This window comes from Balaenoptera ricei, chromosome 11 (genome assembly GCF_028023285.1).
Source record: "Balaenoptera ricei isolate mBalRic1 chromosome 11, mBalRic1.hap2, whole genome shotgun sequence".
Classification (NCBI taxonomy): domain Eukaryota; kingdom Metazoa; phylum Chordata; class Mammalia; order Artiodactyla; family Balaenopteridae; genus Balaenoptera; species Balaenoptera ricei.
Genome location: NC_082649.1, coordinates 91,380,058 through 91,405,578, shown reverse-complemented (window position 1 = coordinate 91,405,578; position 25,521 = coordinate 91,380,058). Strand labels below are relative to the sequence as shown.

Here is a 25,521-nt window from a genome sequence, read left to right as displayed (position 1 = left end):
ATTTATTATCTGGCCTAATCTACGTACCCACAATTTTCTCCCCTTACCACCCAAAAAGGAACCAATGGTAAATATTTACAATTCCTTGGGCCCACTGCGTTCCTTTATGCTTTGCCCATCTCACTCCCCTTCTCCTCCCCCCCCAACCCCCTGAAAGCATTTTATCTTCCTGCTTTACCCCAGCAAGTGCTGACTCATCCCTCAAGATTTAACTTGTACATTCATTCTACATTTCTGGAGATCAACTGTGCTGCTCTGCCGAAAGATAACCAATAAATTTTTCAAAGCACCCTTATCATAATGTGTTTTTTTTTTTTTTTAAACACTTCCATCACCTCACATAATTACACTTTTGTGGGGTGTTAACATTTAAGATCTAGTCTCTTAACTTGCACGTATATAATACAGTATTGCTAATTATAATCACCATGTTTTACATTAGATCCCCAGAGCTTATTCACCTTTTAACTGGAAGTTTGTACCCTTTGACCAACATCTCCCCATAGCACCCACACCTCAGCCCCCATTCTACTCTCCATTTCTGTGAGTTCAACTTCTTTAGGTTCCAAAGATAAGTGAGAATATACACAATCAAGTAAGAACAGTATTTGTCTTTGACTTACTTCACTTTGTGTAATGTCACAATGTGTTATTTATTTACCTGGCTATGTTCCCTCCAAGACAGAAAGCTCATGGGAAGCAGGAATTCTGTCTCATCTATCCTCCTATAGTGTCTGGCACATGGGAAATTATTCAATAAATGTCAGCAGAATGAGTAAACTTGAAACATGTACCAATTGCATTATCCACTAAGAACCTTACCCTTCTCACAGTATCTAACCATGTTATAGCACTTCACCATTGCACTGTTCATACTACTTAAAAAAAATTGCCATCTGTTGAAAGACTCGTTCTGTGCCACATATCAGGTTTAGGGTTTTAGATTCCTTCTCTGTGATGTTAGTTTTGTGTTCCCCTCATTAGATTGTAAAAATATTTGAGAGCAGGGGCTGTTTCATTCATCTCTGTATCCACATCACTGCGGAAAAAATTTAGGAAGAATATGGTTAAAGAGCAGGTCTGCCATTCAATATCTCCCTTTACCAAGAGACCACCTCTCAGAAAGAAATGAGGTGACCCAGTCAAATCTCCAGCTAATGGAGATAATGACAGACTTCCTTGCAAGTAAGTTAACGGCACTGATTAGTGAGAGAGTCCTTCTCTATGAAATGTTGACTGTCTAGCACTGCCTATGTTAAACGACCCGGAATGTTAAGGTTAGTGGGGTATAGTCTATTGAAAAAAGCTGTGTTATTATCTGAACATAAAATGGAGATTTTTATGATCAAAATACTCCTTTGTACAAGTAATGAGAATGGCACACATCACTTAGAGACCTCCTGTGTGAAACTGGGCAGCATGCATGCTCTGAGGCAGCAAGGAAGGACGTGGGAACTTCACCGGAAGTCAAGTACTTCTCCCTCAGGTAATCACAAGGCACAGGAAGCAGGAAGAAGTCCTCAATCTCCGCTGAAGTTCCCAAGTTCTTTCTTGCTGCATGAGAGCATGCAAGGGGCCCAGTTTTACACAGGGCTTCACCTTACATGTACCCTTAAAATTATTAGTCAAAAGAAAGAAGTCCTGAAACATGTTACAATGTGGATAAACCTTGAAAACGTCATGCTAATTGAAAACAGTGGAACACAAAAGTCCATATATTGTATGGTTATTGTACAATTCTACTTATATGATATGTCCAGAATATTTAAATCCACAGAGACAGGAAGTAGATTAATGGTTGTCAGGGGCCGGGAATGGGGGGGGGGGGCGGGGAGATAGGGAGTGACTGCTAATGAATACAAAGTTTCTTTTTGTGGAGCTGAAAATGCTCTGCAATTAGTGTTGATAGTTGCACAACTCTGTGAATGTATTAAAAACCACGAAACTGTACACTTCAAAGAGTAAATTGCATGGTATGTGAATTATATCTCAATAAAGCTGCTTTTTTTCTTTCAAGAAGTAATAAATATATACAAATGTTAAAAAAAATTATTAGTCAAGATACATTTGGGTCAGATCCGTGATTCACGGGATTCTGTCTTTAACAATTCAACCCACTATATTATCTCAACCTCCAATAGATATTTCCTAAAAGAACACATTTTTATGCCTATTTAGCATAACGGGCGGAAATTCTGAGGGAGATCTCATTGGATATATCCAACCAACATTCATAGGCTGATACACTGTTTCTTTCTGGGACTCATAACCACTGAAAACAGAGAAGAAGTTCGGTTGTATACCCTCCGATGGAAGTAACAAGTCCACTTAGGAGTCCATTAACATAATCACATATGATTATCAAGTGAACCACCTAATACTTGCTACCTCTGGACCTTAGAGCTATAACAGACCTACAGAGTTAGTTTGTATTTTGAAGTCTAATTCAGCTCTATCATCACTAGCCCACTGAGATGGCCGAGACAACATTTCCTGCATCAGAGTAAAGAAATCACAATATTAAAATCAATTTGGTCTCCTGTTGTTAACCGAGCGTCTGTTTCTTCAGTCCCGCAGAGATAAGGCAAGAATGGAGCTCTCTTTGAAGCTAACAAAAGCTTAAGGTCAGATCATCTCCATGGGATACAAAGCAAACCCAGGGAGAAGTAACAGCCGAATGATATTTCAAGTATTCTATCAGAAGGAGTACTGCTATAATACACAGCATTCATGCATGACTGGATACAGTTTTGTTCTCTCTTCAGTGTCTGAAGTATTGCAGGATTTTAAAATATATGATGTTCTATCTCCCATTGATTAAAAATAGCACTACTTAAGAATTGGTATTATTACACTGGTTCATACCATATTGAAAGGCATTTTGTAAGTTATGAAATCAATGTTACCCACAATCCCCAAAGGATAATATGCCTCCTAATAATGCCAAAATGTTCTACTTGGCAAAGAAGAGCAAATGCAAAGATGATGATGAAGATAATATCACTTTAATTTTCTTACAACAAATGACACTTTTTTGATCTCTTGTCTTGCCCTGTGTCGATCTCTGGTCCTTCTCTCTCATTATCTTTGGCTCTCGCCCTCATATTTACCTCCCCATCCTCTAACCATGTCTCTGTTCTAGTCCTTTTGCTTGGTACCTCTCCCATCTATGCCCTCCTCACTAACTTCAGAATTCCCAACACCTCTTTCTGTTCTTCCCCAATGCACATATTCTCCTTCCCACACTTGCTATCATTCACCCTGTCCCCCTGACTTCACTATGCACTTTAAGTGGCGTCATTATATGTGTATATATTTCAACAAACCTAAAAAAAATCATATGTACATTGCTTTAACTATTCTGCTCTAAGTCTATATTTCCCCCCTTACAGTGCTTTTGTCATGATATGATGAACAGCTATTATGTGTCTATAATCCTACCTCTTTTTTTTTTTTTTTTAAATAACTTCCCACGCATTTTGTCCCCGGTGTGGCCTCATGGTCTAAGGTGGGGCATCCACAACCCCTGACTTCTCCAGGTCACTGTGATATATGAATGTGTGGCCCAAGTGTGAGTAATGAAAATGATACCCTGAGAATTCCCAAAGCCTCTTTTCCCCTGTGGTCATGAATTTATGAAAACATGGATCAAAAACTGCCAGTGGCCATGGTTCTAAACTCATGGATAAGTCAATTTAAAGAAAAAGTGAAACGTACACACAAACAGAAGGAGAGACAGATATGAGAGGTGAAAGCATTCGAGTCCTCGTGTCAGTATCTGTAAGGCCAGATCCATCCATATTTTCACACACTTTTCTTATATGAAATAATAAATCCCATATTTGACATTAACTAATGTGAGCTCAGTTTTCATCACTTGCAATTTATCTGTAAAAATATAAAAATCTATATATTGGAGTACAGATCTGAACTCGGTGATAGGCAGATGTAGCTTTCAGTTTGGAGAAAAACCAAAATATTTATCAAGTAAGGAATTCAGTGTATAATGCGTTGTTAAAATAGAAATTTCAGCTGAAACACCGAGACTCAAGAAATACATTCCAAAGAATATGATGGATAAATCATAGCATTCACTAAGAAGGGTCCTAACCTCCTCACTACATCAAAGACATAAAAAGATGGTGAATTGGATGAAAATTAGAGTATTTCTTTAGAGAGACTTGTGCAGTGATTCTGACTCCCATCCTCCCCCAGGTAGGAGGCGTGCTATGGCTCCATCTTCTAAACTTAAACCAAATGAGGCAGAGTTAAGAGTTGACAGATGATTGTACAAATCTACTTATGGTCACCACTTAAAACCTAAGCCTGGAACAATGGAACAGAGCATACCTCTTCACTAGACAAGCAGTCTGCCATTTGGTAAAGAGCAAATAGTAAAGGAAGTACAAAAGAAAAGCCACCGTCATTGCTTTGCTTCATGGGCCCTTTTCATGTGTTTAGCAAATTGCATTTGACTTGATAATACTTCCAAATTCAACTACATTATATAGAGGAAGAGAACTCATTTTTTTCTTTTTCTTAGAATAGGGCTAACATTTTCCTTTATGTTTTTAAGGACTCTGGTAGAGATGGATGATTCAGAACAGAAAAAAGCCTTCCTTTTTAAGGGGAGCAGAATTTGCCAGGCCCAAATATGCCTCTTTGGCATACGGATGATTTTAGGCTGATTATTTTAAGAAATAGCAGACACAGGATAAGTTCTAAAAACTGAGTAGAAGTTACTCTTCTGTGAGAGATAGTTACACTATTTTCATTTATGAGGGTAATCTCCCCATTTCTAAGGGTTTCTCCCTCTCTGTACCAGGAAGAGAAGAATGACTGTAAAACTCTAGAAACTCCTATTCATGGAGAAAGCAATGACTTAAATGGACACGATAAACTTACCCTTGTTCACTGTGCTTTTTCCTCATAAACTCACTTAACTGGCCTCCTCTCCTACCTCTAAATATCTTCCTTTTATCTTTGTTGAAGACGGTTTAAGGTTATTGCTTGGGCCATTTTGGAGAGTTACTCAGTTTTCCAGGATATCTTCCATATATACAGGAGATATACACGTTACTAAACTTTTGTTTCTTTTGATTTCTCAACAAATATTCCATATTATTGGCTTCTGTTCATTTTACATTTGCTTTTTTTTTTTTTCCAGGAAAACGGGGAAAGATCCAGCTAGTTTATATATCCAATCTATTTCTTTTCCAGCTAAAAAGTTTCCATTTACATTTTCTACCTCAGCATTTCTAAATTTTAATAATGCATCAACAGTTCATTATTTAAAGGAAAGATAATGTCTTACAAACTAACCTAAGGCATTATGCTGTACCTATATACTTACATCCAAACAATCAATAAACATTTATTGGGTCTTACCATAAACCCATAAGTCAGGATGATAAAAATCATTAAAAAGCACTGGTACTTTATTTATGCAAGAATATCAATTTTCCCCCCAACAAGATTTACCTCCTGGGGCGTGGTGAATCAAACTTACAAATTATGTTGGCTGTATTAATTTCTATTCTAGTGCTGTTGACAACGTTTCTAATATAAATATTTTATACTCAGAAAAGAATTACTTTAAAAGGATGTACTGAATGAATGACTTAAAAAGATGACTCTTTATTTCCATAAGTAAAATAGCAATAAATAAGTATACGGTAGAGGCAAGCAAAACTTTGTGATTAGATATGTGCACATATCACAAATAGCCTGTCAGTGCCTAAAAGATTAGGACTCATTCAAGCAACATTTTCCCTGTTTGCAGTAACAACACAAGCTTTTACAGTCCTGACTTAAAGCATCTTTGATGAAAATGGTGCGTCTGCCATTTAGATAAGTTTATAGGACTTAACATATGGAGTCAGCATTTCTGGATTGTGAATTCGTAAGAAACACCTTTATCATTTCCAGAGCTTGTACATAGCAGAAAGTGCAATAAAGAGTGACATACAAATAATAGATAGTTTTAACATTTATAAAAAAACGCAAGATGAATCATTGTGAGCCTTTCTTCCTCCTGTTTAACACTCCTATCAAAATAAGAACGTGGATTCAAAGGTAAGTATAAATCCTGCCTCAGGAGTATTTCCAAACATGCAAAGGTTTCATAAGCTGAACTGCAAGAGAATTTCCCTGTTGTGAGGCTCTACAGGACCAGTACAGTCAGCAGGATGTTAAGAATCCTTCCGCAAACATATGTTACCTAAGCTACTGGACTGATCCAAGGCTCATTATGTTTGCTGACAATCATTTTGAAAAAGCATAGGTCTAACACTTCTAAGGCAGCCAGTCATCATTTCAAAAAAGAATCAAAAGGTGTCCTTTAAAAGTCTCTAATTTGAAGAATAATGGTTAATTGAAAATATCAATATTCCAAAAAATTTCATACTTGACTGCTTAAGTAAACCAATTACTTATTTTGTAAGTTTTTATCAGTGGCCTTAAACACTGTTATAAGAAAGCCAAGGAGATGGCCAGAGTGATTAGGCCATCTTTCCACTGCTGGAATATTTAATTCCCTCTGCGGAAGAAAAATAAAAAATAAAACCAAATTCAACATGAAGAAAATTATATAGTTTATTTATTCAACATGTTTTGCAAGGAACCTCAATAATAAAAAAGATGCAGGTAGAATATATTTATAAAAATAGTGAAACAGAGTTAGGCTGATATGTATGATACTATTATAAATTTACATTTATGTTTTCAGAGGACAATAGATTTGAAAGTCCTTCCTCTTTATTAACTGCAAAATTAACCTTTTGTTAACCAATCTTTCCTCCTGCCCTTGCATTAAGGGAGCCACTAGTTAACTATTATATTTAAACATACATATTAAATAGGCAATCCCTACTTTATAGCAAAAATGTCCTATAGTAATGTGTTAAACTGTATATCACTTATAAATTCATCAAGATGCTAATTACCATGTTATTAAAAATCGTTACACTCAGATCAATAGAATTAGAAATGAAAAAGGAGAAATAACCACTGACACTGCAGAAATACAAAAGATCATGAGAGATTACTACAAGCAACTCTATGCCAATAAAATGGACAACCTGGAAGAAATGGACAGATTCTTAGAAATGCACAAACTGCCGAGACTGAACCAGGAAGAACTAGAAAATATGAACAGACCAATCACAAGCACTGAAATTGAAACTGTGATTAAAAACCTTCCAACAAACAAAAGCCCAGGACCAGATGGCTTCACAGGTGAATTCTATCAAACATTTAGAGAAGAGCTAACACCTATCCTTCTCAAACTCTTCCAAAATATTGCAGAGGGAGGAACACTCCCAAACTCATTCTACGAGGCCACCATCACCCTGATACCAAAACCAGACAAAGATGTCACAAAGAAAGAAAACTACAGGCCAATATCACTGATGAACATAGATGCAAAAATCCTCAACAAAATACTCGCAAACAGAATCCAACAGCACATTAAAAGGATCATACACCATGATCAAGTGGGGTTTATCCCAGGAATGCAAGGATTCTTCAATATACGCAAATCAATCAATGTGATACACCATATTAACAAATTGAAGGAGAAAAACCATATGATCATCTCAATAGATGCAGAGAAAGCTTTCGACAAAATTCAACACCCATTTATGATAAAAGCCCTGCAGAAAGTAGGCATAGAGGGAACTTTCCTCAACATAATAAAGGCCATATATGACAAACCCACAGCCAACATTGTCCTCAATGGTGAAAAACTGAAACCATTTCCACTAAGATCAGGAACAAGACAAGGTTGCCCATTCTCACCACTATTATTCAACATAGTTTTGGAAGTGTTAGCCACAGCAATCAGAGAAGAGAAAGAAATAAAAGGAATCCAAATCGGAAAAGAAGAAGTAAAGCTGTCACTATTTGCAGATGACATGATACTATACATAGAGAATCCTAAAGAGGCTACCAGAAAACTCCTAGAGCTAATCAATGAATTTGGTAAAGTAGCAGGATACAAAATTAATGCACAGAAATCGCTTGCATTTCTATACACTAATGACGAAAAATCTGAAAGTGAAATTAAGAAAACACTCCCGTTTACCATTGCAACAAAAAGAATAAGATATCTAGGAATAAACCTACCTAAGGAGACAAAAGACCTGTATGCAGAAAATTATAAGACACTGATGAAAGAAATTAAAGATGATACAAATAGATGGAGAGATATACCATGTTCCTGGATTGGAAGAATCAACATTGTGAAAATGACTCTACTACCCAAAGCAATCTACAGATTCAATGCAATCCCTATCAAACTACCACTGGCATTTTTCACAGAACTAGAACAAAAAATTTCACAATTTGTATGGAAACACAAAAGACCCCGAATAGCCAAAGCAATCTTGAGAACGAAAAATGGAGCTGGGGGAATCAGGCTCCCTGACTTCAGACTATATTACAAAGCTTCAGTAATCAAGACAGTTTGGTACTGGCACAAAAACAGAAATATAGATCAATGGAACAGGATAGAAAGCCCAGAGATAAACCCACACACATATGGTCACCTTATCTTTGATAAAGGAGGCAAGCATATACAGTGGAGAAAAGACAGCCTCTTCAATAAGTGGTGCTGGGAAAATTGGACAGGTACATGTAAAAGTATGAAATTAGAACACTCCCTGACACCATGCACAAAAATAAACTCCAAATGGATTAAAGACCTAAATGTAAGGCCAGACACTATCAAACTCTTAGAGGAAAACATAGGCAGAACACTCTATGACATACATCACAGCAAGATTCTTTTTGACCCAGCTCCCAGAGAAATGGAAATAAGAACACAAATAAACAAATGGGACCTAATGAAACTTAAAAGCTTTTGCACAGCAAAGGAAACCATAAACAAGACCAAAAGACAACCCTTAGAATGGGAGAAAATATTTGCAAATGAAGCAACTGACAAAGGATTAATCTCCAAGATTTACAAGCAGCTCATGCAGCTCAATAACAAAAAAACGAACAACCCAATCCAAAAATGGGCAGAAGACCTAAATAGACATTTCTCCAAAGAAGATATACAGATGGCCTACAGACACATGAAAGAATGCTCAACATCATTAATCATTAGAGAAATGCAAATCAAAACTACAATGAGATATCATCTCACACCGGTCAGAATGGCCATCATCAAAAAATCTAGAAACAATAAATGCTGGAGAGGGTGTGGAGTAAAGGGAACACTCTTGCACTGTTGGTGGGAATGTAAATTGATACAGCCACTATGGAGAACAGTATGGAGGTTCCTTAAAAAACTACAAATAGAACTACCATACGACCCAGCAATTCCACTACTGGGCATATACCCTGAGAAAACCATAGGTCAAAAAGTGTCATGTACCACAATGTTCATTGCAGCTCTATTTACAATAGCCAGGACCTGGAAGCAACCTAAATGTCCATCGACAGATGAATGGATAAAGAAGATGTGGCACATATATACAATGGAATATTACTCAGCCATAAAAAGAAATGAAATGGAGGTATTTGTAATGAGGTGGATGGAGTTAGAGTCTGTCATACAGAGTGAAGTAAGTCAGAAAGAGAAAAACAAATACAGTATGCTAACACATATATACGGAATCTAAGGAAAAAAAAAAAAAAAAAAAGGCCGTGAAGAACCTAGTGGCAAGACGGGAATAAAGACACAGACCTACTAGAGAATGGACTTGAGGATATGGGGAGGGGGTGGGGTGAGATGTGACAGGATAAGAGAGTGTCATGGACATATATACACTACCAAATGTAAAATAGATAGCTAGTGGGAAGTAGCCGCATAGCACAGGGAGATCAGCTCGGTGCTTTGTGACCACCTAGAGGGGTGGGATGGGGAGGGTGGGAGGGAGGGAGATGCAAGAGGGAAGAGAAATGGGAACATATTGTATATGTATAACTGATTCACTTTGTTATAAAGCAGAAGCTAACACACTATTGTAAGGCAATTATACTTCAATAAAGATGTTTAAAAAAAAAAAAAAAAAAAAAGTAAAATAAAATGGTAAAAAAAAAAAAAAAAAAAATCGTTACAATTGTCACCATAGCTAACATTTTTGCATGTGGTTACAGCTACGCTCATCTTATTGGCATTTGATGTTAACATCATTTCCACAAAGTTCCTCTTTCACGAAGAAAGGGGTTCTTGCAGTCCTTAAAGCATTAATTGAACGCCTACTATGCTCCCAGAATAAGGCCAGGGGTTGGGAAGGAGAAAGGGGTGAAGACATGGCTCCTTCCTAAATTGTATTAGTCAGGGATGGCTAATTAGCATCTCCCTCAATTAAGCAAATAAGGAACCAAGAGATGGAAGGCAATACTAAACCAAAGTCTTCCATGGGCTCATTAAGATGGGGAGCTAGTTTTCTCTTTTCTAACCTAAAAAGCATATGCAGGTGGCCCTCATTATTCGCAGGTTCTATATTTGCAAATTAACCTAGCTGCTAAAATGTATCTGTAGCCCCCAAATCAATACAGTACTTTTGTGGTCATTCACAAACATGTACAAAGCATCAAAAAATTTTGAGTTGCCTGATACAAGTGTTTCCAGCTGCCTTGAACAAGGCTGCCTTTTTGTTGCAGTTCTCATACTATAAAGAAGTGTCTTTCTCACGGTCTATTTAGTTTTTCTTGTTTTTAATGCCCTTTTTCTTCTTTGGCCGCACCACGCAGCTTGCTTGCAGGATCTTAGTTCCCTGACCAGGGACTGAACCCGTGCCCTTGACAGTGAAAGCACCGAGTCCTAACCACTGGACCGCCAGGGAATTCCCTCGTTTTAATGCTTTTTGTTGGTGATTTCACTATATAAAATGGCTCGCTATTTAAAAGTGTGGTGCTCAAGTGCTGTCTACCGTTCCTAAGTTCAAAAAGGCTGTGACGAGTTTGCAACAAAAACACATGTATTAGGTGAGTTTCATTCAGGAATGAGTGACAGTGCTATTGGCCCTGAGATCAATGTTAATGAATAAACAATATATATAATGAAGCGTCTTTAAACAAAAACATACATACAACAAGGTTATGTATTGATCGGTTATCGAAAATGTTGTGATCAAAAGCTCTAAGAAACCTAACCCTGTGTTTCCCCTTAGGAACAATGGTTCAGTATTCCATCAGTATTTGTGGCAACTTTATTGAATGTAACTACCTTAAATAATGAGAATCAGCTGTAACCGTTATTGTTTTTAGTTATATTTTATAGCATCTCTCATATTTTTGAATTAGTTTGAGAATAATCTTAATCCATAATAAAAGATTAAACCAAAAATCCAAGGATTAAGTAACCTATTATCCATAATTTCCTTCACAATATTAATTGTATCAAGTTTTCATGTGTTTAAGGTAAAAAGAAATGAACTTTGCAGCAGTGAATTTTTAATCGCCAAAGTATTACATAAACATTTGTTCCACAACTCCCTTTTAAATGAAAAAATATTTTTTTAAGATCATGAAATTAAAGCCAAATAAATGATGCTTATATGTATATACACATATATAAATATATATATACATATATTTTTTTTTGCTTGAATTCTAGGCTTTCAGTTCACACATTTCTCCTAGATTGCACTTCAGTGTCATTTGATCTGTGTTCCAATGGAAGAGATATTGATTAAAGGTATTCAAAAGAATGGAATAGGTATTCTGATAGGTAGGTATTCTAAAATGCTTCTCAGTTTCACAATAAAGCTTATCCCCAGCTCTTTTTAATAACCTGTCTTCTCCATATAAAAATGGTGTTCATGGTCCTGTCGATTTTAAAAATACTTTAAGGTCCACCCCCGTGAACAAAGCCTGACACACAGAGAATGCAAAGATGAAACCCCCCCCCCCCACCCCACACACATGTGCGCGCGTGCGCGCACACACACACGTCATTTGTCAGGAAGATGCTGAGAGCCTTGACCAGTAGAGGCAGGGGTTGGCAGGGAACTGCTCACATCCTCCTACATGGCCCCCTCTGGTGACAAACAGCATTTGTGAAATAGCAGCCCAGGGGTCAGGATAAAATCTGTGGCAATGGAACTGGGCCAAAAAATAGACTCAAAGGAACAGTAGATATGTAACCTTGACCTCATTAGCAGCAAACAGTAACCAACTGCTAATTACCTTATGGCTATATTGTAAACTGATAACGTGTGTATGTAAATTGTGTATGTTTGTATATAAATTGTGTATGTGTGTATGTAAATTGGGTATGCTTGGCACCTAAAATTTGCAAGAATTTAATATGATTTAAGTTAGGGAGAGATGGTACTAGATTAACCAACACCCTCTAATGGAAAATGAAAGTTAAATCTTAAAGTAGTGATGAACTTTCTGGGGCAAAACGTACTAACTGTACCAAGTATATTCACTTAGTCACATTTATTTAGCTTTGTTCTATCCTGTATTCTGAGGAGGAGATAATTTGATCAGAATCAAAGTAAAACGAAGCTAGCTAGCTAAAGGTTACCAGTAAAATAATACGTGTGTTCTTCAAGAACAAAAATAATTCTTTTAGTAGGCACATCACAATAAAAAGGATGCTGTAAGTAAATTAAACAGTTTCTTAGAAATCCAGTTAGTTCCACGTATTGAATATATAACCTCAAGGATTAATTATATCAGATCAGAGAGTGGCATTTATAACCTCTACAGAAGAAACTTTAGGATAGATTCTAAGATTACAAAGAGATGTCTCCCTCATCTTCCCCAAAGCACAGTTTTATAGCAACAAATAACTACAAAGCCACATGCCTTTAATGTCTCAGTTCAAGTTTATACAAGAGATGGTGAGAAAACAATCCAAGATATAAGTCTACCAAGTGGCAATTACGGTTTGAACGGAAAAGGAAAGATCTCCAGCATCTAATACATATTGAGTGTCTATGAGTGCCAGGCACAGAGCTAGCATCCAGAGACACAGCGAAGGACAAGACAGACTTCATCACTGACTTATTAGAATTTATATTTTAATGATGGCAAAGAGAAATACAAATGAATATAATGGTCATGGTAAACGCCACGCACGAGACAAACTGGGTGACATAACTGAGAATAGGGTAGGCAAGGACATCTCAGGGGGCTTAAAGGAGGTCTCCCTTGGGATATTTATGTTGGAACCAGAATTGTGAAAATGGGGGTAATGAAATTTATGAACTATGTTCTTTGTGAATTTTGTTCATATGTTGCTCATTATTATAATTATATTCAATTATGAAAGTGGGGAGGAGAAAAAAAAAAACTGCCAGAGAGAAACATAACGAGCAAAACTATATAAAGTTTCATCACAAGTCTGGAAACACTGCTCCCTCTCACTGCAACCATTTTTCTTTCCTACCTCAAGCACCAATGCAGAGTCACATAGGTTCATAATCAACAAAGACCACAAAACCAAGAAAAGAAAAATCCCACGGTTTCTGTTGTTAGGTCACTTCCAGAGGATATAAATTGCTCATAATAAAGCTATTATTTATCAAGCCTTGGCTATGTTATATGCATGCTATGTATAGTACTTCATTTAATCCTCACAAGAAGGCAAGTGTTATAAACTCTGTTTTGCAGTTGAGTAAACTAAGATAGAGTCTAAATAATTTGTCTGCAATTACACAGCTGTGGAGGAGTCGGGTTTGTACTCTGAAGCACAGTTGGACCTGTCAGACTGTGATTTTTAACTACTATGCTAGAAAGCAAAATTAAGGAAAGAATTGAAATGATTATCTTCTCTGGCTTTCTATATTCATCCAATCATGTTCCCACTGACTGTACTGAATTTTGTACTCAATTACTTAATTGCAGTATAAAAATAGACTTTGGCTTCTCTGGCGACACAACTTTTACAAGCCAGTGATACTTGTAGAGAAAACAGTGGGAGGGACTTCAGATTTCACTGAAATGCCCGAATCATACAGCTGTAACGATACCATCCTCAGATAAGAACTATCGTATCTTGTAGTTTGTATTTTTGTTTTGTAGAATTCCACATTTCATCAAGATGCCTGAATGGCAGCTTGATCCAGTTTTGACTTGATCCAGTGTCTAGCATAAAAGATGAAGATGTGATAGTGAAGTCATTATTCTAATTAATATTTCAATCATGCTTGCAAACAGCCTTTTACTTCCAATAGATAAACCAGCTTGTAAAAGGCAAGCATACCCCAAAAGATTTATCTAGGATTTCTCTTCAAACAGGAAATACAACCAGTGTTCAGACTATCTTATTGTGATTGGTCAAAGAATGACAGAATAGATTCTGTGATATTTTATACTTAATTTGATTATCTACAGCAATGGAATTATAAATGAATCCACATACTCATAAGTTCATAGTTTTCCATTACCACTATATATAATTACCTAAAATATAGCCAGCTTATTCAGTTATGCCTACCTTAAAATGGGTATTTCAGTCCAATTCGAATTTAAAGAAAAATTAGGAATGTCTGATTAATGATTTGGGGTCTAACGAAGTTAGAGAGAAAAGTCATTCTCAAGATAAACATCATTTCCCTCCTTTTCTTTAAATCTATCAGGCCAGGATTTTCTTTTAGCAAATTTTCTCTGGTCACTCCCATCTCTCCAGTGATATACAATGTCAGGAAGGTAGAAATCATATTTGTCATGTTCTCTGAATAATTTCCAGCTCTGGTCACAGGATGTTTTAAAAGTTTGCACATCTCACATGTGTTTTTAATGGTCCAGTATTCACGGCATTGTTATGAGAGTGAATATCTTTACATTGGTAGGACTATACACCCTCATTTAAAAATGAGCCAGACTTCAATTCGTTTGGATCAGTTTCTAAAAATTTCCCTACAAACATTCCAGTGTTGTTCACATGTACAGATAAGTCAATATGCCAGCAAACGATCACCTCTTTACACTAACATAAACCTTGTGTGAATAAGACATAAGTCAACATGAATGCATAATTCATTCACATCCTTGCTTCGCTGTCCTCGTACTACTCAGGTTTCACATTGTCACCTCACAGAGTCCTTCTTAGTTCACTAATCTAATGGTACCCATCATTCCCTCACAACCTCCTGTTTTATTATTAACAGAACACTTACCAGCGATAACTTTTGTTTAGGCATTCGTTCTTTTTTTTTCCCCCCTGGTTCTAACCAAGGCCAGTAAACAGCGTAAGAACAGAGACTTATATTTCATGAATCATCCCCACTACCTAGCAAAGTACTTGGCACATAAGAGATATACAATAAATGCTTGTTGAATGATATGTGAGCGGATGAATCAATGTGTGAGAATGGAAACCTGAGAAACACATATGGAAATACATTCATTCATCCAATAAATACCCCATCTTTAGGCATCATTTAATACTGATTTTTAAGAACTTGTATATTATGATGAAAGAAGGAAAAAATGCCTTTTATACCAGTGGTTCTCAACTGAGTGCAGAGGGGAAGGACATTTCACAATATCTAAAGATGTTTTTACTTATCACAACTGGCAGGGTGATACTGGCATCTACTGGGAGGCCAGGGATGCTGATGTGAAGCATCCAACATTGTGTAAGATAGCACCCTACAAAAAAGAAGTGCCCAGCCCCAAATTTTAACAATGTTAATGCTTTATACTATTCTCTATTCCTCATAAGAATTTAACTTAACACATATTTATTAGACAACTATCATATGCTAGTATCAAATTGAATTCCTGTGAAGAAAAAAAGACATGTTGTAGATGGATTACAAACAGATTGACTAATAGATAGTTGACTTGCTAGATGGAAAGATAGAGGGATATATGGCTGGATGAATGGGTACTTCATAGATAGATATATGCATATATAAACCAAACTACAGCAGTCACAACACTCCATGTTGGACTAAAGTAAACCATATTAGTGATTGCTAATTGCAGGACATTTACAGTCTTGCTATCATCTTATTGTGTCTCCACAGAACTTGTTCTTTTTAACAATAAAATATTGGACTGCATAAAAAGATGCACATGAGTTTGAGGAGAGACTGTATGGTCATTTTGGCATTATTGCTAATGATATCTGTGAACAGACTGGCTGTAAGTGAGAACCGATCACCAGTTTTTAGTTAGGTGCCCCATGAAGTAAATAAAATGTCTTCTTCAAATGAAAGGCATGTGTCTCTTTCCCAAAAACAAGCATCACTGTATTAACTATCAAATGTATTAACTATGTAGATGGAATGCTTCTGCATATGATTCGGTAGCAAACTGGAATCTAGGCAAACACTTTGAGCAGAGGCTTTTCAAAAACAGATGATCCAATAGTGGGGATTATACTTAGATCACTAGACAGAAAAGAAAAATTTTATTTCCTTGGAGGTCCTACATTTTACATGCATGGCCCATAAATTAGGTTATAAGTAGCAAAGGCAGGATTTATAAAAAGATAGGGAGTAGAGGTAGTTTCCTCCAAGTCTTCCTCATTTCCACTATAGTATGGAGGGACCCATAGTGTATGCTTTGGAAGCTCATACACAAAACTGAAATGATACAGAGAAGATTACCATGGCCCCTTTTTAAGGATGACATGTAAATTTACGAGGTCTTCCACATTCATCAGTGGGATGACATATTCAAAGTGCTGATGATCAACTAAAAATTCTAAGTCCCTCAAGACAATTCTTCAAAATTAAGGAGAAATTAAGATATTCCCAGGTCAACAAAAACTTAATCTGATGCTAGCATATCTGTCCCACAAGAAATATAATGTGACTCCTTCAAGCTGAAATGAAAGGGCACTAGATGTTAAGTTGAATTTACACAGGGGAATAAAGAGCACCAGTAAAGGAAAATATATGACATTGTATATGTATTTTTTATAACTCTTTTTTCCTGATTAAAAGATAATGACATGAAGCAATAATTATAAAACTATTGATGAGCTTACATTGTATAAAGATGTGATTTGTATGACAATAACAGCACAAAGCAGAGAGGAGATAACAGGAATATATTGGGGCAAAGGTTTTGTATACTATTATTTAGTATTAATCTGATAGATTGTTTTAGGTCAGACTAATTGTAATCCTCATGGCAACCATTAAGAAAATAAAATTTAAAATACAGAAAAAGCAGCAACAAGGGAAGTAAAATGATACACTAGCAATTATTTAACACAAACGAGGGTACTAAGGGAGGAGTAGAAAAACAAAAAAAATTGACAGAAAAGATAGCAAAATGCTAGATGTCAATTCTACTGTATCAATAATTACATTAAATGTAAATGGATTCAACACTCTAATTTGAAAGCAGAGCTTAAAGAAAATTTTCCAGCTAGATGCTGTTCAGAAGTGAAAAACTTCTGACTCAAAAATGTTTATAGGCTGAAAGTAAAAGGAAGAAAAAATAAATACCTTGAAAAAGTAACCGAAACAGATCTTGGGTGGCTATACTACCATTAGACAAAATAGACTTTAAGAAAAACATTGTTACTACACACAAAGAGGGACATTCTTTATAATGCTAGTAAGTCAACCCATCAGAAGATATAACAATTATAAACTAAGTGTACCTAAAAACAGAGTCCAAATACACAATATTAAAAATGGACAGAAATGAAGGGAGAAATAGACAATTCAACAATAACAGTTGGAAATTTCAATACTTCACTTTCAATAATGGATAAAATAACTAGGCAGAAGATCAACAAGGAAATTGAAGATCCAGAAGTTTCCATGGGCTTTTGTGGGAGGACACAGGAAGAGCTGAATAGAAAACCACAGAGCCACTATACCAGGATGGAGTAAACCTGTATTAGTATGAGTTCTCCAGAAAAACAGAACCAACAGGATATATATATATATATATATGTATATAGATGTAGATACAGGTATACAGAGATTTATTTTGAGAAACTGGCTCACACAATAGTGGGGCTCCTTAAACTCCATTTGTGCAGAGTAAGCTAAGAGGCTGGAGACTCAGGAAAGAGTTGCAGTTTGAGTCCACAGGCCGTCTGCTGGCAGACTGTCTTCTTGCCATCAGGCAAGGTCAGATGCTGTTCTATAAAAGCCTTCAACTGATTGCATGAGGCCCACCCACATCACAGAGGTCAATCTGCTTTACTTAATGTCCACCAATTTAAACGTTAATCTCATCCAAAAAAATACCTTCAAAGAAACGCCTAGAATAATGTGTGACCAAATATCTGGGCACTGTGGCTTAGCCAATTTGACACAACATTAACCACTACAGGCTCCAGTGATGAGTTGGACAGATGATGTGGCTAAGACTCAGAGGGGCCTAGCACCACGTATGGCTGTTAGCACAGCTGATGTCATCTTGGGCTCTTACATTTTCTCCTGTGCTTCCACTGACCCTACCCAGGACTGTACTGGGCAGTAAATCACTTCTGTCATGAAGGGCTTCGTAGTTATCATTTAATAATCCTTAGGACCAGATGGCCTCTATGCTCTGTTAGTCCCATTACTCCCCAAACAATGATGAAAACTTGCACCAACTATTCTCCCCAGCCACAAAACTACTGATAGTTACCCATTCATAAATCTTGACTTAGGAATTCATGTCCTGTTTCCAAGCACCTATCCCTATACCTTAGGTTAACTATAAAAGTATCCCAATGGCCCATCGGCAGTGTGGAATACAGCTGCAAATGCTTCCAGATCCTTGTCTGCCCAATCCCACCCTGTGAGTAAATTACCCTGTAATAAACTGCCTGCCTCACTTTTCAGTCTCACGATGCATGCTCAGTTTGGTGGGCACGTTTTGTTCCCCGTCCTCCAACACAACACTTAACAAAACTTGAGGTGGATAATCAAAACCAGAGGATTTCTGGGCCCTGGTAGTGCAAAAGAACCAGCAGAATCACAATTTTACCAGCCTCATAATTTACAAGAGGCTGGGGTGCTGGTCATGACTGGGGGACTTAGACACTAAATGCTAACCGCAGGGCATGATGGTGAGAGCAAGAAAGGAATCAGAAGAGAGCACAGGTCTGATCAGTTGGCTATGAGCCCCTTTCTATGCACCCATGGAGTCATGTAAATTCCCAGGCTCTTTGGCAATTTCTTGGGGAGTAGAAGTCTGAAAAGGAATGGCTCTGAAACAGTGAACAATGGGTAAGGAGACTAAGTTACTCAAAACGGTTGAGGTTTTACAGCCTGAACACTACTGAAATTTTGGACTAGATAATTCTTTGCTTTGGAGAGATATCCTGCGCGTTGTAGAATGTGTAGGAGAATCACTGACCTCTACTCATGAGAGACCAGTAGCACCCTTTCCTTTCCCAAGTTGTGGCAATCAACAATCTCTCCAGACATTGTCAGATACTCCCTGAGGGGCAAAATCACTCCAGATGAGAACCACTAGGTTAGAGAATGTGATATTCTTAATTGGAAAATTCTCTAGCCAAAAGTTTTATATATTGTGTGGGTGTGTATGAGTGACAGGGAGGAGGGGCACTTACTAATAGTTAACTCCTAAAACCAGGGAGGAAAAAGATTGCCATCTATAACCCATGAGAAAAGAGTATGTATTAAACTACCCATCTAACAACACACCAAAGTTCTTGTAGTTGAACTCTTTACCCCTCACTGATTCCTCATAGAAAAAGTCATTTAGTTGATTATAGTCGAGGTGACAGTTTTCATCACCTCCTGACTCTCGCCTCATTTGCCATTCTTGAATGCTTGCCTTTAGACAGATTCAGGTATTCTTTCTCAGATCCTGCTCGCATGTAGTAAATATACCAGAAGCAGTTGTGAACCAGCTTTACCAGTAATGAAAATATTTCAGCATTTTAATTCTTATCTAAATTATTTTGTAGGTCCTTCAGTTTGTCATTAATGATAAAATGATTTGCCACAGATTATTTTCTTCTTTTAAGAACACCGAGTTTCAATTTTCTTGACAAATTTTGTTATAAAAAGGTTTATACACCATCCATGCCAACACAACAGTCTCTTGAAAAAACCCTGCAAAATCTCCCATTCTTTTAAGTACAAATTGTCATCACTGTTGCTGAAATTAAGTCTTAGTCTATCAATAACATTTTAAAATCTATTTTAAAATTTTATCTTAATTCTGACTTAGCAAAGATATTCCATAGACCCATATAGCACCAGTATAGACCTCTTTTTATTTATTTCTCTTTTCTTTTTGTCTAGTGGAAATCTGATTTTATCCCAACATAAGCATAATCAGCAGTTTAGAAAAAACACTGGACAACGTGAAATAAAGGACTATATTTTTATGCAGTGGTTTTATACTCAGCAGGAAAAAAAACCCTGCTTGCCAAGTAAAGGCATTAACACATTTTCAAGGGACTTCGCAAGTGCAATTTTTTCCCTTGGCTCAGCATTTCATTTTTACAGGATCTATTAATCAAGTCTAAGCAGCCTTTAAATCCCCAATCCCTACTTCAGATTGTTTCACAACTGCTGCCCTCTTCTCCCTTTGTCTCTAGTACTATCTTCCTCTTTCTCTATTGTTTTAACTCAGCTCTTTGCTCTACTCCTTCAATCATCCCCATCTACCATCCTTTGAGAACAGCAGCCATCAATTTCCAAAACCATACAAGGACTAACGTTTATACTTTTGAAGGGAATTCACTAAATAATAAAGATCATTTAAGAAATGCCAGAAAAAATTGATCACTCCAGAATTTAGAGCAACCAGTACAGACTGGAGAGAGAAAAAAAGGAAAAAGATGACAAATTCATCTTTGTTATTTATTGTATTTGAATATTAAAACTCACAGAATCTAAGAAGTGTTTAACTTAATCGAGAAGAGACCAGCTATAGAAAATAGCTCCCCCTTAATTACAGTAAACCTATTAAGAAGCTACAGGTATGTAAAAAGATGTATAAGATTAAAAAAATAGTACGGTGATAAAAGGAACCAGGTATCTCCTTCACTAAGAAACTGTTAGATCAAAATTTTTTCACTATTTCACTAAAGTGGAAAGCCAAGTAAGTGGTTGGCTATTTTCTTCTCTGTCCTTATCCTTAAAAGTAACTGAAAAATTCCCAAGTACCTAAAGGCTAAACATCATTAATCTATTTTTCTCAGATACCTGTCATAATTCTGAATGTTGTTATTCTATAGGTGCATTTTATTCATGTCCTCATAAGAATACTAAGATCTGGGCATGAGAAATACAGAGAAATCAGAGCAACCCCCAACTTGCTTGAAACCATTTAAAAGCCAAGGGCAAATCCAAGCTTCCTGTTTTTTTCTTCCACAACAAGACTCAAAATAATGCCATTTCTTGCTTTGTTCCTATCCTTGATAGAGTTCAGATACTAAAACATTACTTCCGGTCTGAGATTTGCAGACTGCCATTCATAACATCATAAAATACCACTTTTATTGAGTAACTCTGTGTGTACCTCTGCAAGGAAACGGTCTCTTCTTTAGGTCCAATATCCCAAATCTACGATTATGCTTCTTGAAGTGACAGAAAACTGCTTTCAAATGCAATTTCTACCCCGCCTTTTTATAGATACTGTAAAAAAGCAGCAAATCAAAGGGGAAAACTGGTTAATTTTATGCCAATCACGAAACCTGGTGACAGGTGTTGCCATATGTTGCGACAAGATCTCTTGACCATGGGTCATCGCTTTGAAAGCAACTAGAGAATGCCTTGCAGTACTGTGACACACAGAAAGGCCCCCTGGGATCTCATGCAAAGAGACGGGTATGAAATTAACTCGTGGCATCACGGTATTTTCCAAACATGACAGCTCCCAGGTCAGTAGCCAGTTAAGCACAGTGGGGATTGTGGGGTGGGGGGGAACTTTGGCATCTAGTAAACGATTTCAGTGGAGTCTCTGGTGAGCCCTAAGAAAAAACCATCCCCAGAGAGATGTCTAGAAAGGTTAAAACCATAGAAGGCAGTGGGCAAATATCAATACGTTACGTTAAGCAAAGTAACTCTGTTTTGGACAGTCTCCTAATTTTACTTTGCTTCCTGGACCAGTTTCCACAGAGAAGATGAATAAAGTATTCAGTATGATGATTTTGAAGAGCTCTTTATTTCTTCCCTGAATTAGAACAAGAGTTTCAGTCATGAGTTGAGGAAGTACTGAAGCAACCACGCTTCCTCCCAACACACACACAAGCGTGCACACGAATGCGCGAGTGTGCGTGCACACACACACACACACACATCTCTGCGACATGAAGTAAAACACAAATTCCCAAACTGGAACTTTCACAATTGTGTTCCATGCGCAAATGTAAAACCTCTAAACGGTAGCGGTAAAATCTCATTATAGAAAATAAAGATGTTAAAAGAGCAAAGCAAAACACTTGCATCATATAATAAATGCATGTGTCACAGGCTTACTCTACTGACTTCTGAGTTAATTCCCTTTCCTACACCATTTCCAAATGTCATGTCAAGGGTAACAGGTGGAAATGGGCAAATACAGAGTAGGAAGAATAAGCAAATTTAGCATTTAGAAATACAGCCACCTAAACCAGGTATTTATTTTCTTTGAATTCCTAGTATAAAAACAACACTTTTGCACAATTTTCATAGTACGTTTTAAGAGAAACAAATCGTAAGCACAGTGATTGTAGTTTGAAATGCAAGCAATTTTTGGTTCTGAAAGCATAAAAGTTACATAGGAATATGAATGTGGTAGGGAACGAGAAATTACATGGGACTGAATGCTATGTTCTTCTGTCAACAGGCAAATTAAGTGTATTAATGTTGTGTGTATACAAATAGAGACTATTAAACTCTAGTTTCACAATCTGGGCACTAGTTACTAATTCCTAGTTCTTTATTTTACTTTTTTAAATACAAACTTTCCTCAGAATTACTTTATGATCCTAGTATGTGGACATCACCATTTAATTCTAGGACCGGGAATACCTTAATTATCAAATAATATCCTTCAATTTCCAAGCAGATGTTTAATACATTTTAAGACCAGTAAGCATTCAGCACATATTATAAATGATTTCCTGGAATGACTATATATGTAACTAGCACTATATAACACATACTATATGCCAGGCACTGTTCTAAGAACTTTATAAGTAATTCACTGAATCGTAATAAAACAATCCTCTGAGGTATGTACTATAATTATCTCTAACTTTCAGATGAGATAACATGGAAGCAGAGAAGAGCCATTTTAAATACATCTACAGCTAATATGTGGAATACTCTACAACTGAACCAGAATCCAGGCTCTTAAGCTCCATGCCATGATGCCATGAAAGCCCTTTCCAGATCAGTGCTCAACAACCTTTCCAGTCGTGAGGTTTTCCCTGGGACTTAAGTTCTTTTTGCTATTGCCATTTAAACTTCATGGACTAAGAGAATGGAGTCACTGGATTCCGTTAGTTTTAACTACACCACCAGCTTGATAAAACACCAAACTTCTTCCAAGCAGGTTAAATTCTTCTGCATCCCCAGCCCACCACCGCCTGCGCAAAGCCTCCGAAGCAAGACTCTAACAGCCTTAATGTTTCAACGACGCCAGCCTTCAGAACAAGATGATTCATTCAACATATTTTATTGAGTAACTACAATGTACATACATTATATATATATTATATGCATTAAATAGAGTAGTGAATTAAACAGACATGATCTTTACCTTCACATTTTATTTTGGTGAGGAAAATATATATTCATTGTCATGATTACTTTTATAACATAAAATTTATTTTTAAAAGAATGGTATAAATAGGTGATTTAGACTTTGAAGTCCAGTAGGTCTTCAACTCTAACTCCCTGATTACTAGGTTTTAAAACTTGAATTTCTTTCTTAACCTTTCAAATTTACAGTTTTTTCAACTATAAAAAGGGAGTAATAGTGCTTTAAAGATGAAATGAGATTAAGTATAAAATGCTTAGAAAATTGCTTGGCACATATATATATATATATATATATATATTCAATTAATAGTATCTTTATATCATTGTTAATGTTTAAATTTTACACATGCATCCTTTTATGTAAGTTTATCTTTACACAAGTGTTCTTTTCAGACTAAGAACTATCCTTTTGAATAGTAGTAATGGCCTTTTTTCAATTTCAGGAAATAAAGATTTCTCATGATAAAACAGTAAGTTTATTAAATTCCCCATTCAACAGTCTTATGAATGCATAAACAATTAGACTACTGGAAAAAAGGCAGCACACCTGGTCTCTAGGTGTCCACTCTTCCCTGTCCATGACACCATGCAAACCATCTGTTGGCTCTTTCTGCAGCAAAATACTGAATATTTCACTACACTAATTGACAAAATTGTGTCATTCTACATGGCAACTAAAACAATTCATAACATACGTTTCTTATCATAGACATGAAGCAAACCTGGACCCACTCTTGCCATCAATACACATAAACAGAAATAAGAATGTAATATTGTGGAAGTTAAAAGCACTCACAAATAACTGGAAAGCAGGTAGGATATTTGCTTCTGTTCTGCGATGATAGATTTATTTTTTCAATCAGACAATGGAAATCTGACCAATGAATAGTAAGTTTAAAAAACAAATTATTTTAAGATAGCAAAATACAGTATGCTAACACATATATACGGAATCTAAGGAAAAAAAAAAAAAAGGCCATGAAGAACCTAGTGGCAAGACGGGAATAAAGACACAGACCTACTAGAGAATGGACTTGAGGATATGGGGAGGGGGTGGGGTGAGATGTGACAGGGTAAGAGAGTGTCATGGACATATATACACTACCAAATGTAAAATAGATAGCTAGTGGGAAGCAGCCGCATAGCACAGGAAGATCAGCTCGGTGCTTTGTGACCACCTAGAGGGGTGGGATGGGGAGGGAGGGAGGGAGGGAGATGCAAGAGGGAAGAGAAATGGGAACATATTGTATATGTATAACTGATTCACTTTGTTATAAAGCAGAAGCTAACACACCATTGTAAGGCAATTATACTTCAATAAAGATGTTTAAAAAAAAAAAAAGAAAAAAAAATTTAAACAAAAAAAAAATAAAATAAAATGAAGACATGGAAAAAAAAAAAAAAGATAGCAAAATACATTCTTAGGATATTAGTATGATACTACATAATGAGTCATGCAGTGAGCGAGAGCCTGGCCCAGCCCTACCACCCAACAGCTAAGTAAATTTGGGCCGTCACTGATCCTGCCTGCCCTCCCCCAATCTAAGGGGTAGTTTCATTATTAGCAAATGGGTAGAATAATCCCAACCAGCACCTACTGTGTGCACAGTGCCATGTTAGGCACTGAAGATACAGTGGTGAGCAAGACCAGCCTGGAGCCTGTGTTAACAGGATATACTATCTAAGGTGCTTAGTCAGAAAAGGGAGGTACTTCTTTCTCATAAAGTGCTGAGGCTAAGTTATATGGTCCACTAGAATGATACATGAAGATGCTACAAGGATCACAGCGGTTTATATAGAAAACTCAAGAAATTAAATATCAGTATTTCTTGCACATTAGCAATTGCATAAATCCTCATATAAATGAAAGACACACAGAAAAACTGGGCAATGACTGAGGCAAAATATACCTGTACTTCCC

At 36.6% G+C, this 25,521-nt stretch overlaps 1 protein-coding gene and 1 non-coding gene across 3 annotated transcripts in view; one reads left to right on the top strand and one right to left on the bottom strand.

Annotated features, from left to right (window-relative positions):
* Nucleotides 1–25,521, bottom strand: part of CHL1 (cell adhesion molecule L1 like) — a 194,336-nt gene that overhangs the window by 99,335 nt on the left and 69,480 nt on the right. The gene's annotated exons all lie outside the window — the stretch shown is intronic.
* Nucleotides 16,473–16,579, top strand: LOC132375468 (U6 spliceosomal RNA). Its single transcript, XR_009506018.1, has one exon. It is a non-coding gene; the product is annotated as a U6 spliceosomal RNA (small nuclear RNA).